This window comes from Heteronotia binoei, chromosome 4 (assembly GCF_032191835.1).
Source record: "Heteronotia binoei isolate CCM8104 ecotype False Entrance Well chromosome 4, APGP_CSIRO_Hbin_v1, whole genome shotgun sequence".
Lineage (NCBI taxonomy): Eukaryota > Metazoa > Chordata > Lepidosauria > Squamata > Gekkonidae > Heteronotia > Heteronotia binoei.
In genome coordinates, this window is record NC_083226.1 from 20,378,243 (window position 1) to 20,390,868 (window position 12,626).

Consider the following 12,626-nt stretch of genomic DNA (forward strand, 5'->3'; position numbering starts at 1 on the left):
TGTGCTGAATTGCTGGAATACAGAAATACTATATTGCTTCTGGTTTTAATGGGGGAGGCTGGGGGGTGGTTCTGTACTGCTGGTTTTCTAATTTTAAAATAATATTGTGATATACTTCTTAGAGTCTTCTTGTAATTTTTCAAACCAATTTTAGCTCCCCCAAGTATATGAATAAATTATGCATGTTTTAAAAATGAGGGAAATAAGGGGAAAAACTTTCTTTAATATTAATTACCACCAAAGCCTCATCTCTGCATCTCTTCCTTGTTTTCTCTTTCTCTCCTTTTCTTTTTTTTTTAAACTCATCTTTTCTTAACTTACTACCTTTTCTTAAAGACGGCCCCCTACCTATGTTTTCTCTCCCCTGAACAAACACAGGATAAATCAAATGTTCTCAGGGGATGGAGGAGGAGAGGGAGATGGGAGAAAAGAAGGTGGCTTTGGCATTCAGAGGGTCCAAAACACAAGGCTTCAAACACCAACTTGTAGCCTCTCAGAAACATATCCAGTACCAGGGAGTTTTTCTTCAGTGCCAACAGAGTACCACAATCCTCTGTTCTTCTGCCAGACCCTTGCCCTCACTGTGCCCCAGAGTTTTCTCCTCAGGTTTCAAAAGTGAAGAAAACCAGTCAACAACAGTGGGAAGGATTCATCCTTCCCCTAAAGTTCCTCAGTGACTCAAGCTTGGATATTCACTACAAAGAGAAGGAAGAAAAGACAAAAAATGTAAGGAAATATCTCTCCCAGAGTCTCCCTGTCAGAATTCATTCCAGTTCACCAATCGACATGATCAAGGGAGACGGTAAATGGGCAGTCACTGTACTTTAACACAAGGGGTCAGACACCAAGAGCTCGCTCACCCTCTCTTTCTTTCCCTTTGTTCTAAACCTCTGTTAGAAATTTTCCTTTGATGAAGTAAAGCAAAGTGGCTTTCTCAGGCAAAGGGGTTTGCAGGGGCTGCTAAGGGAGGAAAAGTGGGCAATGGATCTTATCCAAGAGGCACAATTTACTGGGGAATTGTCTGGCACAAGCCCCATAGAAATAAACAGGAACACAGCTGTATCTGTCTGTCTCATACATTTTTATCCTGCCTTCACTCCAAGGAAGTGGTCCAAATCGCCCAGCTTAGCTTGAGCTCGTCAGATCTGAGAAGCTAAGCAGGCTTGGCCACAGTTGGTACCTAGATGGCAGGCCAACAGGGAAGACGGAGGTTGCTATGCGGAGGAAGGCAGTGGCAAACCACCACTGAACATCTCTTGCCTTGAAAAATCTTTAAGGATCGCCATAGTTAGCAGCAACTAAACAGTCCTTTCCACTGCAAGTTTTGATCTGTACTTTGGGGCGCCTTTACAATCATCCCAAAGCAAAAGGCCATTGCAGAGGCTGGAGATGGGCAGGGAGAGAGGTGCTTTAGTTTGATCCAAAGAGAAACTGAAAGCCCTCCAAAAAGCACCACTCCTTCCCTGAGGATGTGTAGGAAATAGAACAAAAGGAGGGCAAGCACGATGGCTGTCCTCTGACCTTTGGAAGACGGAATTCACTTTTGAAATGAAGGCCGGGTCTCTGTGCAGAGCACCACTCTGTCATTATGAAAAACACAGAGCTCCTTGTCCACTGAGAGAGCTCTAAGCTCTGACACCCTTCTAGCAGAGGTGATGCCTATCAGTAAGGCAGTTTTGACTTAAGGGGGCATGTGGCCATGGACTCAAAGGATGATCTAGCTAAAGCCCTGAGAACTACATTCAGGTTCTATGTGGGAAAGTGAAGAACCTGAGGGGGATTGACCAAAGCTGCCGTACCCCTGAGAAACCTCCTGAAGTGAGGATTCTGGGACAGGGATTTCCCCTCCTCGATTCCCCTAACAGCCGATAGGGCTGCTGCTACCTGTCTCCTAAGACTACCGTTGGGTAGGAACACCGTGGAGCCTGACCTTTAAGAAACAAAAACAAAACACAAGAAGTATACTGCTTCAGTGCTTTTCTTTCCCTCCGAAACTGGCGGCAACCAGCCTGTCCCCAGCCCCTCCACCTACCTGCAAACGCACATAAATTCTCCCAGTCGCATCACCAACATCTCACCATCAACAGCATCAAAAGCTGCCTCAGATCCCTCTTGCGGACCCCCAACTGGGCCAGCCAGGGAGACTCAGCTAAAGCTGGACCAGGCCTGGCATTCTGCCTGCCTTCTGTGCAGGTGAATAGTTTATCGCAGGCCTACAAGAGGGCACACATGACTGCCCGTGGCAAGGTTTTGATTCCCCCCTCCCCTTCATTCCCTCTATCCTGCTTGGTTTAAAAAGCCTGAGCAGATTGTTTGTTCATCCCTACCACTTCCAGGTGACTGGGAATTGTTATCCAACCAGCTTGTCAGGTACACAGATTCCAGCATCTTCACAACTGCAGAGGGGGGTGGGTGTGTGTGTGTCATGCTACCCCTGTCCAAATGGCATACAGAGGTCTAGCCGGAGCAACACGGTGCCCTGCACAGTGCACCAACGATGCCCCACTTCAGTGCCAAACCAGCTTTAGAACAAAATAGGAGTCGATTGCACCTTTAAGACCAACTCAGTTTTATTTCAGAACGTAAGCTTTCGTGTGCATGCACGCTTCTTCAGACGAGGAATGAGGTACAGTAAGCAGAACCACATATAGCTGGTGGGGTTTGGAATGCCAAGTGGACCAAAGTTAAAAACCAATATCAGAACAGTAAAATTAACAAATTCAGAAAACCTTTGATCTGGGTTGAATTAGCGTGGGAAACCATAAAACAGTAACATGTCAGAATGTGAGAATGCCTGTTAATTATTCTATTGCTAATAAACCTGGCTTTAGGTGACACCGGGATCGGCACCAGTCCCTGCTGCCTTCCCGCCACACGGGCTGCGAGCCCCACAGGGCGCCTGCTTCTCCAGCAAGCTTTCTCTGCTGGCGGATCCCTACCCCGCGCTTCCTGTTAAATGCCACCTCCCGCCCACCCAGCCATCTTTCCAGATGGGAAGTTCTGTCTTGAACATTGGGGAAACAAGTTAACTCACACAGCTCGTGACTTGACAGGGGGGAGAAGGGAGGGGGAAATAACCCCCCTGGGGGGGGGAGGACAAGCCGACCTGGGCTGATGGGGAAGGGGGAGAGAAGGAAGGGGAGCCAAGGCGGGCTGGAGCAGATGGGCCTTCCTGCTGGTGCAGCTGCTGGGAGCTCAAGGGAAAGGGAGGCAGGAGAGCCCAAAGAAGGAGCCCGGCTCTTTCCCCCCCACCATCCCTGCACCCTATCACAGGAGTACCGGACTGTGGTCTGTTAGCAACAGGGACCGGGAATTGTATAATTATTTCATTATATATTACAATGTAATAATAGAAATAGTGCACAATTGTACAATCCTAAAACCATCATCTTCAACACACACCCCCAATGGAAAAATTGTCTTCCACGAAACCGGCCCCTGGTGCCAAAAAGGTTGGGGACTGCTGCCCTATCAGTCTTGGGCCACTGGCCTCAGCCTCTGGCCTTAAGCCAAACGCAGTTGGCAACAATCTCCAACTGTAGAACAGGCTTCCTCAGGAGGTGGTGGGCTCTCCTTCCTTGGAGGTTTTTAAACAGAGGCTAGGTGGCCATCTGACAGCAATGAGGATCCTGTGAGTTCAGGGGGAGGTATTTGTGAGTTTCCTGCATTGTGCAGGGGGTTGGACAAGATGACCCTGGAGGTCCCTTCCAACTCTATGATTAGGGCTGAACGGGGACAGGCTTGGGAAGGGAGAAAGGGGATGGAAAGGGGAGTGGAGGGGGGGGGGGCGAGGGCACACTTAACTACCACACAGCAACTACCACAAAGTGCACCATTGTCTCATCCTGAAACCATCAACCCACCCACCACCCGGCCCTTGGCAAAATCGTCTTTCACAAAACTGGTCCCTGGTGCCCAAAAGGTTGGGGACTGCCGCTGGACTAGATGACCCTTGGAGGTCCCTTCCAACTCTAGGATTCTATGGTTAGGGCTGAATGGGGACAAGCCCGGGAAGGGAGAAAGGGGCGAGGGAGGCGTGGGCTCCCCTTGTTTCTTCCACCCCCAAAGAGCCAGGCGGGGGCAGCTCAGGCCGGCCCGGCTGCTGAAGGGGTCAAGCCCTTCGGAGAGGGAAGGAAGCGCGCGGCCAGGCGCAAACGGGGGGGGGGGGGGACGTCTGCGAAAGCGCGCCAAGGCGAGCGAGGCGTCGCGGGCGGCCAGGCCGGACCCTTCCCGCGTTAGCCGCGCTAGGGGGTGGGTGGGGGGACCCGGCTTACCTCCGCCGCTGCCGGCTGGTGCTGCTGCCACCGCCGCTGCCATGGCGACCGGAGCATCCTTCGCCGCCGCCTGCGTGCGTGTCTGCCTGCGGGCGCGGCTCTCCTGCCCGCTCGCCGCTGCCCACATGCCAACCCCCCCCCCCCACCTCCTTCTCCAGGGGAGGGAAGGCGAGCGCGCGCGGCTGGCGCGACGCAGGGGCCGAAGGGGCTCGCTCGCCCGCCCGCGTTTGCTTTGCCTCTTGCTGCTGCAGCAGCAGCCCCGGCCCGGCCGGCGCTGGTCGTGGCGCGCGCCGCTCAGTCCCTCACAGTCCTCGCGCCCACTGAGGGGAAGGGAGGGAGGGAGGAGGCGGCGGGAAGTCGGGTCGGGGCTTCGCGGGGATTGGCGTCCTTCTTCGGGGAGGGGGAGGAGACGCGCCGTCCATGCGCGGAGGCGGAGGGCGTCGCGCGCGCTTTTTGGAGAGCGCGAGGCGGGCTAGGCGCGCGAGGGCGGGGGACGGGTGGCGCCGACGGGGGCGGCCTGGTGCGGGCACGGCTCGGTGGAACAGACACCTGTGTGTGGTGTGTTGGTGCCTGGGAGGACGCCTGACAGGCAGTGTTCCCTCCAAGCTGAGTTGGCGTGAGCCAGCTCGCCGGTGGTTCGCCTCCAGCTCGCACCTTTTTGCCTTCGCTCAGGAAAAATGCCCCCCCCCCCCGGGCACACTCGTTGAGTGAGGCAGCAGCTCGCAACTTTAAGGCCAGGAGTAGCTCGCGGAGTAGAATCTTCGCTCGCAAGGCTTTGCCGTTTAGGGGGACGCTGCTGACAGGGGGGCGCCACGGCAATGCGAACACAAGCCTGCGTGAAGGTGTTGCGGTGGGTTGGAGAGAGCCGGCCTAGGAGCCCGGGAGACCCTGGTTTGAATCTCCCCTCTCCGGGGAAGCTCGCTGCGGGACCTTGAGGCGGTCTCTCGCCCTCTCGGCCTAACCTACCTGACAGGAGCAAGGTGCCAGTCCCATAGAGCACGTAGGGTTGCCACCTCTGGGTCGGGAGGGGAAGGACTTCTGTGGGGTATGCCGTAGAAAAGAGGCCAGCAGCACCCTAAAGACTAACAAAATTAGTGGCAGCAAAAAAATGTGGGTCCAGCTGGCCTATATATTGGTTAATGGAGTGATTTCAGATGCCGAATGACATTAGCAGGCAAATGACAATAGAAAGGCAGTTTCTAATCCAATCACACCAGCTATTGTTATTTACCGGCTAATGTCATTCGGCATCTGAAACCACACCGCTTTCCAATCTATAGGACAGATGGACTCACATTCTCGCCATATCTGAAGAAGCAAGCAGTGACGCTGGCCAGGTGCAGAGGGGGAATGTCTGCGAAAGCACGCCATGAAAGCTCATCCTTTGCCACAAATTTTGCTAGTCTTTAAGGTGCTATTAGACTCTTTTCCACTGCTGAAACAGAGATTACGCAGCTGCTCATCTTAATCTAATGCCATAGAGTCCGCCTTCTAGTTGGTGTGGTGGTTAAGTGTGCAGACTCTTATCTGGGAGGACCGGGTTTGATTCCCCACTCCTCCACTTGCAGCTGCTGGAATGGCCTTGGGTCAGCCATAGTTCTCTTAGGAGTTGTCCTTGAAAGGGCAGCTGCTGTGAGAGCTCTCTCAGCCCCACCCACCTTCAGGGTGTCTGTTGTGCGGTGGAAGGTAAAGGAGATGGTGACCGCTCTGAGATTCAGAGTATAGGGCAGGATATAAATCCAATATCTTCTTCTTCCAAAGTAGCCATTTTCTCCAGGTGAACTGATCTCTGGTGCCTAGATCAGTTGTAATCCCAGGAGATCTCCAGCCACTACTTGGAGGTTGAGCTACCCAATGAGCCACTCAGTGTAATAGAAAAAGGGTAAGCCAACAGGCTGCATGCCAATACAGTCTCGAAACACACAAGTTCTGAAAGCTCTCTAAACTGATAAATAATTCAAAATAATTCAATAATCACAAGTCCTCAAAAATATCCAAAGCTTTTTTCCAGTCCACGCACAACAGACAGGCAAGTCTCAGGTAACGTGTGAAATATGTCAGCCCTGCAGATGGTGACAGTATTACGAGTGGTCTTGTTTGAAATTGGTATCAGATTGTGATTTGTGTTTGGAAAAAGCAGCCAGTGAAATGAGACGTATACCAGTTCTGCTTGTAAACTGAAGCTGATATTATTGATACTTTGCACCAGGATGGAATAAGAGGTCTGGTCATGGATGGTTTGTGGAACAGAAGATTTTCCAATTGCACAGAGTTTTTTTTGTGACTGTTATGATTGGTTGTCTGCTTTTGGCTAGGGAGGCCAGTGTGGTTACTGGCAATCATTGCCTTATTTGCATGCTCATTTATTTCTTTCGTCTCACCATCCTCTGGTCGAAAGGCTTTTGGAGTTTTATGAAATTCTACAAAAGAATCTTGAGAGTCCCTTGGACTGCAAGAAAATCCAATCAGTCAGTCCTAAGGGAAATCAACCCTGACTGTTCCCTGGAAGGTCAGATGCTGAAGCTCAAACACTCTGGCCGCCAAATGAGAAGGGAGCACTCAGTGGAGAAGACCTGGATGCTGGGAAAGACAGAAGGCAAAAGAAGAAGGGGGCGGCAAAAGATGAGATGGCTGGACAGCGTTACTGATTTCACTAACACAAATTTGAGCAGACTTCGGTGGATGGTGGAAGACAAGAGGGCCTGGCGTGACTTGGTCCATGGGGTTGTAAAGAGTCAGACTCGACTGTGTGACTGAACAACAACAACAGCAAACAAACCAAAACTTGCAGAAAGAGATAAGAATGGGATGAATGCATGGGTCATTGGGAAAGATCCTTCTTTATTTCACTTAAATTGTGTGAGACCAAAAAAAAATTTGCTGGTCTCTAGCCATAACCATGCCTAAAATCACATCTTTTCCTGCCTTCATCACAGAGACCTGTAGCTATCAAACATGAAGGCAGACTGAGCTATTCTCCTTGCCTCATCTGGTTAATCATTAATGCTAATATCTTGAAGCCAGAACAGGAGTCTGAAGGTGCCCAAGAAGGAAGGAGCGTGGGTTATAGTGTCAGAGTATAGATCGGCAAGTAATTTAGGCTTAATTCCTTGAATGAAGAGATGTCAACTAGGTGGAAAGATCCCTGGAGAGCACTTAGTTTCTGGACATTTTTCCTCTGCCAAAGCCATTCTTGCTGAGGCCAGAAATCTAGATCTGTCATATTATTCTTTGAAATGGGACTAAACCAGGGTTTCCCCCCCCCCCCACATCAAATGAAGATGGGGTGGGAGGTAGGGGTGTGCATTCAGTTTGGCCGAACCGAATAGACCTCCAAATACCCTCTGATTCGGAAGTATATGGTGTCGTATACGTCCGAATGCTATTTACAGGCATTATACGGGAGCCGTATATGGCTCCCGTATACTTCTGAATCAATATTCGGAAGTCCATAGAAAAGGCAGAAAAGGAACTTCTGCAGCCTCAGGGAAGCTGCTTGCCTCCTTTCCTGCCATTGGAAGCCTTTTCCCACCTCTCCCATAGCCTCCTTGGGATCAGGTAGGGAGGGGGAGAGGAGCCCCAGCAGCCAATCCAAAGCATGCATTTACAAAATGCATTGCAAATGCATGCTTTGCAGGGCTGTTGTGTAGCTGATGGCTGAGCTAATCCCCCAGCCATCAGCAATATTGTTGTTCTTTTGTTTATTTGGGTATCCAAGTAAACACTGTTCTCTGACCAATCACAGAACGGTATTTTTTGAAACTGCTCTGTGTAGGGCCAGAGAACCTTTTTAAGGAGTCTGCCTGGCTGGACTCCATTCCATTGCTGCTGTGTTGGTGTTGGTGTGTGAGAGAGATTGTGCTGTGCTGGCCCTTGGCCTCAGCTGCTGCTGCTCTCTATCAGCCTTGCCTGACCTGCCTGGAGAAGAGAAGACATCTAAGGGTAAGACAGACTTGGGGTTCTTGTTTTTATTTTAGTTAGTAAAAGGACTTTTTAAGATTCAGAGTCCCTTTACTTATCCAGATTTGGGTGGGTGGGTACTGGGTAGCTTATTTGGGGTTAGGGTTAGAGGGTTCTGCTGGAAGTGGGGGCCTTGGGTGGGGGGTTGCCAATTTGCCTATATCTAACTTTAGTGAGAGGACTTTTAAAAGTGCAGTGTCCTTTTACTTTTCCTGATTTGGGTGGCTTGGATTTCTTGGGGTTAGGGTGAAGGGGGTTTTTTTTTTGGGGGGGGGAGGGTCGGTAAAGTTCCTGTATTGTTAAAAGTCAAGTTTTTTACTGTTTTAAAAGGAGTCTGTGTTTGATTTGTTGCTGTTGTTCCTTTTCTCTTCTGGTTTTTGCGAGGGGGGGCTGTTTGGCCTAATTTTTATTGTTAAAAAGGTCAGTTTTTTATCAGTTGAGTTTGTTGGCCTTTTCTCAGTGATTTGTTTGGATCTGTTGTTGTTGGTTTTGCATCCTGTCCTGTTGTCCCTTTTCCAGGATTTGGGCGGGGGGTGTGGGGGGGTGTTGACTGATTTGGCCTGAGGTTTTTTATTGTTAAAAAGGTCAGTTTTTTAACAGTTGAGTTTCTTGGCCTTTTTTCAGTGATTAGTTTGGATCTGTTGTTGGTTTTGCATCCTGTCCTGTTGTCCCTTTTCCTGGTTCTGTTTTTTTTTGGGGGGAGGGGGTTAAAAGTTAAGTTTCTTTCTATCACATTTTGGTTTTTTTAAATTACCTCTAGTTGGTGTGAGGGGGTTGGTGTGTGGGCTATGTGGGGTGGGTCACTTTCATGTTTTTATAGAGTTATTTTTGGAGTCTGAGGGTACTTTCGGTTTGGCTAGGGCCACTAAATAGGCTACCCCACTAATAAGGGTGTTTTTAGGGATCGTGTTTTTTGAAATTAAAAAAAAATTAATCCAGTTTAGGGCTTTATCTTCATTCAAAATTCAACTAGGCCAGCTAGGGGCAATTTAAAAAGATTTTAGGTTTATCATAAAAGGCAGCATGACTACTAGGCCACATAAGGCTCCCTTTTAAAGAGACTAGGGTTGCAGTGCATCTTCCTTTCAGCACTGAAAGCTGGTGCATCCTTAGATTTCCATAGGATAAACCACAGCTTCTCTCTAGTTATAGGGGACACCTGATTTCTAGTTTGCAAGGAAATCCGGTTTGTCCCAGGATCTAGTTAGGAGAAGTTTAACTAGGAGGATATAACAAGGATTGCTTTCATCTCAAGGTAGCCTTTTAAAAACTTTTTAAAAAGCCAGGTAGAAGCAGGATCACCTAGTCTCCTAAACTTTATCAGACTACTACTTCCCCAACCCAAAGAAGGACAGGTTAGGGACCAAAAAAACAAACAAACAAGTTTTGGTGGGAGGGTTTTTAAAAAGAAGTCAGGGCACCTGTTGCTTCAGGGTACAGTGTAGTGAGTTAGGTTTGTAAAAAAACCCACTCTCAGTTCAGGTTGTGTGAGACTGGCCAAGGGTGACATGAGTAACAGGCAGCAGAAGAGGGGCCCTGGGGGCAAGGCCAAGGAGAAGACTAGAGGGGTGGAGGGGAGGGGGAGGACCCAGTTTTCCCCCCCACATGTGCATAGGGCCACTCCACAGCCACCTTCCAGCACTCTGACCTCTGGCCGGAGTGTAATGAAGAAGTCCCGCCTTGTGCCCTTCATCGAGGCTGCTGCTGGGGTGCCCCCAGCAGAGGTGCCATTAGGTGCTGGCACTGAGCAGGAGTCTGCTGCTTGGGCAGTCTCTCCTCCAGCTGATGTCACTCAGCCTCAGCAGCCGGAGAAGGGGCAGCCAGAGCAGCCCTCCTTGGAGATGAGCTTTGGGGACAGTTTTCTGTCCAAAACGATGGCCCCAAGGAGGGTGCAGAGTGTCGTGCAGGAACTGGAGGAAAAGATGGTTGAGGAGGACCAGCCCCCTTCTTCGGTTCTTTCGGGCACTAGCAGTCCTTCAGGGGATGGCCAGTTGGGGAGGCCACATGGAGTGGAGGGGGAAGAAATGGAGACACACAAGGTGCCTCCTTCTCCGCCCACTTCCCCCCGGCGGCCAGCCCTTCCTGCCACCCTGAGACATGATGTGTCTGCCCCGAGCACCTCACAGGAGGTGGCTCCAGACACCCAAGCTGCCGGTCAGCTTGGGCATCCGTACACCTCCGAAGTCTGGAAGCATTTCTGACTTATGGAGGATCCATGCTATGCGCAGTGCCAGCTGTGCAGGGCCCAGATCTGTTTTGGGCGGGACCCTGCTTACCTGACTCCGGGGGGGGGGGATGCGGAACCACCTGCGGAAGCACCGCCAGGTGGTGCTTCTTAAGGGGGAGAAGCAGGCTGGTGCTGGGGCGCCCAAGCGGCCAACACCACCCAGCCAGGAGGTCTGTCCCACCGCGACTACCTCCAGAGCTCTCCAGGAGAGTTCCACGACAGGGCAGGGACGCCAGGCATCTCTGCCTGAGATGTTTAGTGAGGGTGGCACCTGTGTGCCAAGAGGGGGAATTAGGTACGGCAGGAGGGTGATCGCCTGGAACCTTGGAACCATTTTCAGTGGTCAAGAATCCTGGGGTGCTAGGGTTGCTTGAGTACCTGGCGCCCTGGTACAAAGTTCCTGCTAGAACCACCATTAGGAGGACCATTGTGCCATCTGTTTTCAGGGCGACCAGATCTGTGGTGAAGGAGCATTTGTTCCGTGCTGTCGGGGGGACTGTTCATTTCACCTCAGATATCTAGAGCTCCCAACATGTGTTTGAGGGGTATCTCTCGTTCACTGCACATTGGTGGCAACCCAGCGAGCTGCAGGGTGGGGGTGGCAGCAGCGGCAGGCAGGCTCAGGGCCTCCAGGCCGGTTATTGCTGGGCCTTGCTGCATGCTGAAGCAGTTGACATGCCACACACAGCGGACACTCTCAGAGCCATCCTCTCACAGCAGTTAGAGGGCTAGATAAGCAGCAGGGACGTCGCCACGGGCTTCGTGGTGACTTACGGTGGCTCCAACATCAAGGCGGCTGTCCAGTGTCAGGGCCTAAAACGCCTTCTTTGCTTGGCCCACCTTCTCCACCTCATTGTTAAGGACGCATTGGGCCAGACGAAAAGCCAGGATCGTCAGTATCTAGCCACGACCCATGAGTACCGACTTCTGCTCCAGATACAGACTCGTATCTGCTGCGTGAGAAACAGACATTGACAGGCGTGCCAGGGCACTGCCTGATCAGTGACGTCAGCACACGCTGGAACTCCACCTGTGCCATGCTGGAGCGCATGGTGGAGCAGAGAGCAGCCCTGAATGCCTTTGTTTCCGAGAAGAGGATCTTTCGGGATGAGAACCGTCTCACCCAAGAGGACCTGGCCTCATTTCTAGTGCCAGCTCAAAGCCGTGCAGACGTTCTTCCAGGGATGCGCGCCCTGGTTGTTAGGCTGCAGGAAGGGCTTGAGGCCTTTTTTTAGACTTTCACTCAGTATAAGGTCTACATGATGGCGACCATGTTAGACCTGTGCCTTAAGGACACGATTGCCGAGCGGGCCAACGAGCTCGATCGCTGGCGAGATGAGCTCTCCCAGAAGGTCGAGCGCTGCAGAGTCAGGGTGGGCCCAGTGCTGGTAGCTGAGGAGGAGGGGGGTGGAAGCAGCTCATCTGCCACTTCCACTGCTGTTCATTCCCAACCTCCCCGGCTAGGCAGTGTGTCCCACCAGACTCACACGAAGAAGAGTGCCGAGATGACGCTCATCGGGCAGCTCGTTGGCCCCTCTGGGAGCAGTAGGCCCCTGAGAGCGGAGACGGGTGCTGCGATGGTGAGGGACTATCTTTTGGAGCCCAATGAGTCGCAGGAAACATCTCCTTTGGACTACTGGGCCGCGAAGGAGGCAGTCTGGACGGGCTTCATGGCCAAGGCGTTCCTCTCATGCCCACTGACGAGCATGCAGAGCGAGCGCATCTTTTCACATATGGGCGACATTGTCTGCCCCCATCGCAATCGCCTGCAACCCTGGACAGTTGAGCAGTTGGTCTTCCTGAAGGTCAATTTGCCTCTGTTCGGCTCCTCGAACGTAGACTTTGAGAGTGAATGAAGTGAGCACCTACTTGTGCCTGCATCCTCTCTTGGTCTGCTCTTGGAAGGTGGTTGTAAAACGCTCTCCCACTAAACAGAGACTAGAGTCCAAAGACAGCCCAAAAACTCACTCACAAATTGATTGCAAGTGCACCCCCCCCCACCCCTCATCCATCCCCAAACCAAAAGTGAATGCTGATTTAAAATCTGCGAAGCAATCCAAATTTCCCCAGTCCCCATCCGCACATGCTTAATAATACTGAAAGGGCCATTGCAGCCCCCAGTTGTAACCGGCAGCACCCACAGGCTCAGCCAGGATAACCCAGGT

At 51.5% G+C, this 12,626-nt stretch overlaps 1 protein-coding gene across 1 annotated transcript in view; it reads left to right on the top strand.

Annotated features, from left to right (window-relative positions):
• The window catches only part of MLF2 (myeloid leukemia factor 2), a 449,608-nt gene that overhangs the window by 228,446 nt on the left and 208,536 nt on the right, over nucleotides 1-12,626 (top strand). The gene's annotated exons all lie outside the window — the stretch shown is intronic.